The 6,153-nt window shown below is 36.6% G+C and overlaps 1 non-coding gene across 1 annotated transcript; it reads left to right on the forward strand.

Moving 5' to 3' along the window:
- The first annotated feature begins 277 nt into the window (after nucleotides 1-277).
- On the forward strand, nucleotides 278-353 carry TRNAS-GGA (transfer RNA serine (anticodon GGA)). Its single transcript has one exon. It is a non-coding gene; the product is annotated as a tRNA-Ser (tRNA).
- Nucleotides 354-6,153: the final 5,800 nt, after the last annotated feature.

The raw sequence follows: 6,153 nt of genomic DNA on the forward strand, positions 1-6,153 counted from the left end.
ACCAGTAGCACATCATCTGTCTCAATCTCTAATCTATCATTCTTCCATGCTATCCATATTGAGGGAGTCTTCCTACTAGGCATCATTCCTTCTTGCAGGATGTAGAAAAATGATTCTTTAGTTTGTTGTTAAGGTAAACATCAAGTTGTATAGAATGCACTGTCTTAATAATTCTCAAAGTCTACTTGGCCATTTCTGTCTTTTCACTTTAAAGTCTCCTCTCGGTTTTCTAGAAACCTTAATGACTGAGAAATTGTTCTTAAAAACGACTGTCTTAGCCCTGGCCGGTTGGCTCAGTGGTAGAGTGTCGGCCTGGAGTGCGGAAGTCCCGGGTTCAATTCCCGGCCAGGGCACATAGGAGAAGCGCCTATCTGCTTCTCCACCCCTCCCCCTCTCCTTCCTCTCTGTTTCTCTCTTCCTCTCCTGCAGCCGAGGCTCCATTGGAGCAAAAGATGGCCCGGGCGCTGGGGATGGCTCCTTGGCCTCTGCCCCAGGCGCTAGAGTGGCTCTGGTGGCGACAGAGCGACGCCCTGGATGGGCAGAACATTGCCCCCTGTGGGCATGCTGGGTGGATCCCGGTCGGGCGCATGCGGGAGTCTGTCTGACTGCCTCCCTGTTTCCAGCTTCGGAAAAATACAAAAGAACAAAACAAACAAACAAACAAAAACGACTGTCTTAAAACTTTTCCTCTTAAATAAAATACAGTTTTGAAAGCTAAGCATAGCAATAAGCAACACAATCATTTTGAAAGCACAACAAAATCATATTTAAAGAAGATACAGGCCCTGGCCAGTTGGTTCAGCAGAAGAGCACCAGCCAGGCATGTGGAAGTCCTGAGTTCAATTCCCAGTCAGGGCACACAGGAGAAGAAACCATCTGCTTCTCCATCCTTCCCTCTTCTCTCTTTCTCTCTCCCTCTCCCTCCCTCTTTCCCCCTCTCTCTCTCTTTCCTGCAGCCATGGCTCAAATGGTTTCAGTAAGTTGGCCCCAGGCATTGAGGATGGCTCCAAGGCCTTGCTTCAGGCATTAAAATAGCTCAGTTGCCAAGCAATGGGGCAGTGGCCCAGATGAGCAGAGCACTGCCCTGTAGCAGAATTGCAGGGTGGATCCCGGTCAGGGTGCATGCAGAAAAAGGAAAAAAAAAAAAAAATATATATATATATATTATATTATATTATATATATATTATATTATATATATATAATATATATATATTAAATATATATTATATATATATGTAATTTAGTTCTATTATTAATCTTTATATAAATACTTGCCTTCATTCCTTCCAATTTAACTTGAAAACTATTATTCTTGTCTTAGCAGAAAAACTACAATATTTTTCATGCCACTATAAATCTGCTGTTGGAAGAAAATTATTTGTGATTTCCTAACATAGATTGTTCTTTGATTTTGTACCTCATTTTTTTTCTGAAAGTACTTGTAGAAAACATGACCACAGGAACTTAAATTACTATATCTTCTTTATGTTTCCCTGATTTAAAATAGTTTATTCTCCATAATCCTTTTCATACAACATTAATAGGAAGAGAATGAAGAATAACATGTCAACTGCTGTGATGGTGTTTTCAAACAACAGTAAGTTATTCTCTATTTTTTCTTTAAAGATGATAAACTTTTCTCCTCTCAGCTGTTTCCTTCTAGCTAAGAATTTTCTAGTACTTTAAGTGAAACTACAGTCCTTTTTAAATATCTATGTAAAATCCTGCACATTTTATATACTTTCGCCTGTGATACAGCTGTTTTCTCAAGGATGTTAATTTTTGCCATAGAGACTTCCATGGTCTATTCTATATTATATAAATCTTTTACCAGGGAACACAATCAAATATGGCTTAATTCTCCTCTATTCTACACCATCTAACAAAAAAAGCTAAGGGACATATTTAGGGATGCACTTGATTTGTATGCCAAATATTCATTTATTTATGATGTACATATTACTCACAGCAATCCCCTATCTAGGCAACTGTGGGATGTTAACTGAAATAGAGCTCTGTATATCTACAGGGGTTCTGTCTGCCTCCCGAGTATATACCTTACAGCTTTTATTTCCCCTGGGTAACCCTGTGCACATCAAATCTGGTAAAACACCCCAAACGGGCTTACACGCCATGCCCCACCCATATCTTGGCATTTTCCTCCCAAAATAGAGCATTGGATCTATGTTGTTAACTGTTTTTATTAATTTCCAAGCCTTTTTGCAGTAACTTCAGTCTTGTTTTGTTATCCATTTCATGTATTAACAATATTCAAGTATATTTTTTCAATACTATTGTTAACTGTTGACTCTCCCCAAAACACCAAAGTGGGGAAAACGCTATTGCCAAGGCAAAACACAGTTTATTACACTTGCTAAAGTAAAAAGGACGTGACATATTTTTATAATGTTTCAAAATAGGAAATTGGGGCAGAATATATATAGGGATCAGTGTTTTAGGGTCTTTTCTGGAAGATTTTTAAGGTAGGTCTTGTTAGGATAGGAACCTATAACAATTATGCAGAGTTTATAATAATAGCTTCAAATAGGGGGTCACAGTGAGTCAAGGATTTTGAGTGAGTCTTTAAGAGCAAACTCAGAGTTCTGAAAATAAGTTGTACACTTAGTTTGCCATCTCACTTTTCAGAAACAAGTATTTCTTGAAGCAAGGATTAAAAGAAATTATTTTTTTGCTGCCAGCATGGTTTAACCTATGGACAGAAGCTATCTATACTCCGTCTCATTCTTGCCTGACGTACTAGGTGGGTTTGAGTTCTCAGTAGGTATACTCCCAAAGCCATTTCAATAACTGTTCATTTGTCTTTGTGTTCTCTTCCTTCCATATTCTCAAAAAATGCTGGTCTTTGTGTCCAGGCTCCATAATTAGCCTTGCATTGCTCACTTTTTAATATGCAGAATCCAGAATTCTTGCTGGTATAAGGCATGTGTTCAACTCTCTATTCTACTGAATAGATGAATCAATTATAATATCCAAAATTTATAGAAATAGTTTAACTTACTAGTTGTAGAATGAGTGGCATAAGCATCAAAAAAATGAGCGAGAAATAACTTAAAACCTTTGTTTGGATTAACTCTTCTTTAGGTTTCCGTTCAACATGTAAATTTTACTTAGTCAGAAAGTCAGTGAGATAGGAACCCTAGTTCAGTGTGTGTATGAAACATGAATGGCTTGGAGTACAACTGACTGGGGGTGGGAATATTCAAGAATGACTTCCTTGAAGAATTGAAATACTGGAGCTGCAACTTGAAATACGAGTGGAAATTTCCTGGGCAATGCGGGAATGCACTGTAGGCAAACATACTAAATATACGCAACATTTATGTTGTAGGCTCAATCATCTCATGCTCAATACATCAAGGGAGCCCATTGTTTCTAAAGACAGAAAGCAAGGGAAAGAGTGATTCAAAATGATGCAAAAGAGGTGGGTAGTGGCCAACCCATGCTAGGTTTTGGAAGCCCCATTAAAGAATCATCTGGCTTTCTACTAAACACAATGTGAAGCCACTGGGATGTTATGAACAGGGAGGTAGTCATCAGATTTGAGTTTTGAGAAAGTTACTCTGGTGGCTAGGTGGGTAATGGGTTGGTGGGGTGCAAGTATCAATACAGGGGGCATGGGGAATGTACTGAGGTGACAAAGGTCAGATGATGGCAATGGGTTTTGGTGATGTCAGCAGTAATGGAGAAAAGCACAGAAGCTTGAGAAATATGTAAGGCGTGAGATAGCAATTTATATCATTATAGGGTGTGAGGGGAAAGGAGACATCAGGGACTTGTGGAACTAAGTGATTGGTGGCATCATTATCTGAATATAAGGACACTGCTCTGTATTGGTGTTGGGGTGATTATCTTAAGTTTAGTCTTGCACAGGTTACATCTAGAGAGAGTTTAGAAACACATACATAGAAAGGACAAAGAAGTAGTATATATGTAAATATTTGGAGTTTCCTCTAAAGTCAGGGCAGGGGATATATATTTGTCAGTAATGACTTTCTATAACAAGCTATAAATGGTGAATAAAATTACCTAGGTAAAATAAATATTCAAAAGAGCCTTTATAGAACTTTCAACATGAAGAGCCAGAGAAGTCTGAGCCAGCAAAACAGGCACAGAAGGAGGCCCATAAATACAGAGATAAAACCAGGAGAACCTTATGTCCTGGACGCCAGTGAGAAAAAAACCAAAAAACCAAGACGTTCATATTGTGAAAGTTTGCTGGAAATCAAATAAGGTGAATTAGAAACGAAAATGTCATTAGAGCAAAAAATATGGATGTTATTGGTGATGGCTGCACTCTTTTATTAAAATGACCTTAAATTTGATCATCAGTGAAAAAATAAAATAAACTGTAGAGTCTGAGGGAAATTCTTCTTTAAGGTACAGCTAATAAAGATACCATTGTGTAGAAAATTAAATCGTGGAAGATTATTATATAAATCACAGCACTGTTATGAGAGACAGGTAGTGGTTTGACCATATGAGGCAATATTTATACTTTCAGACATCTGGCTCTTAGATGTGAACCTCAAACAGATCACTTTTGTACTCCCTGTGTTAAAAAATGTTTTCTATCTCTGCTTGTGAATAAATAGCCCAAAATACAAGCTAGGTTTTCTATGCTTGAAATAACTTTAAATACACAAGAATTAGAACTTTCCTGTGTATATGACAGACAGTGGAACTCAGTGGATTGCATTCTGAGGCAGGTCTGAGGAGAAAAGTGACTCTATTGAGTTTTAAGGTAAGAGAGTTACGGGAGAGGAGATAAAATCTGGCTGCCAGCTCTGCTTTCTTCCAATAAATTTCTCTCTAGGCAAACAAATAGACTTCAAGGACAAGAAATTTGGGAAAACATAACAGTCCTGAGAGCTGTTTGGTTTTGTTGCATTTTGTTTTCTTTCATGTTGTTTGTTTTCTTGTATGGCAGTGCCTACACTGGGTAGCCAATGTACTCTTCAACCTCAGCACTCCTTTAAAACCACTGTATTTGATTCAAAAAGACATGCTCATGTGTTTTAGAAAATGTCTAGCTCTAAAGGAAGGAAAATCAGATTTTACTTCTCACATATTTTGGAAGCTGGAAGGGTTTCCTTTATAAGTAGTAAATTTTAGTAAATTTTCATAATTTTTTAGATTATAAATTAAATGTTATAATTTATGATAATGTGGCATAAAGCTGGAAACTAACAAAATATTAAGCCTTAATACTCAATACTTAAGCATCAAGTAGTAAATACTTAAAACCATCATTTTACCACAGTAACTACAACTTGGGAAATGTGGGATAGATCACTGATTTCTATTTTATGGGAATTATTTTAAATGTTCTGGCCCTTAATTGTTAGTGGTATTAATTTTTTTTAAATTGCAGATGAGATTACTTCCAAATGAGTATATATTGTGGGAGGAGGGTTAATATCATTTCAAAATGGTACTAGGAGGAAAATTTATAGCATTGAATGTATATATTATGAAATGTAAGAAAGATCCAAATCAATAGTCTAAGATTTTTCCCTTAGGAAACTAAATAAAGATGAGCAAAATAAGTTCAAAGGAAGCAAAACACAAGAAATAATAAAAAAAATTAGAGTAGAAATCAATGAAATTAAAAACAAAGTCACAAGGAAAAGTCAATGAAACCAAAAGCTGATTCTTTGAAAATATTAATATTATTGATAAGACTCTAGCCAGGGTAATTAAGAAAAAGAGAAAACAAATCAGTAATATCAGAAATGAAATAAGGGTTATCACTACATGGACATAAAAAAATAAAGGAATATGGGGAACAGCTCTATGTGCACGTATTTAATAAGTTAAATGAGATAAACCAATTTCTTGAAAGACACAATCTGGAAAAATGTACACAAGAACAGACTACATGAATAGGCCTACTAAAGAAATTAAATCAATTGTTGTCTAAAACAGAAAACACCAGGCCTAGAAACTTTCACTGGTGAACTCCACCTCACACTTAGGAAAGACATTACACCAATTCCCTGAAATCTCTTCCAGTAAATCGAAGCAGAGGAAATACTTTCTTATTCAGTCTGAGACCAGCATGGCCCTAATATCAAGTTCTCAACATTGGAGATGGGACAAAAATTTTCTGGGAAGAGTAATCATTTTGAAA

The sequence above is a fragment of the Saccopteryx leptura genome, chromosome 1 (assembly GCF_036850995.1).
Source record: "Saccopteryx leptura isolate mSacLep1 chromosome 1, mSacLep1_pri_phased_curated, whole genome shotgun sequence".
Taxonomy (NCBI): domain Eukaryota; kingdom Metazoa; phylum Chordata; class Mammalia; order Chiroptera; family Emballonuridae; genus Saccopteryx; species Saccopteryx leptura.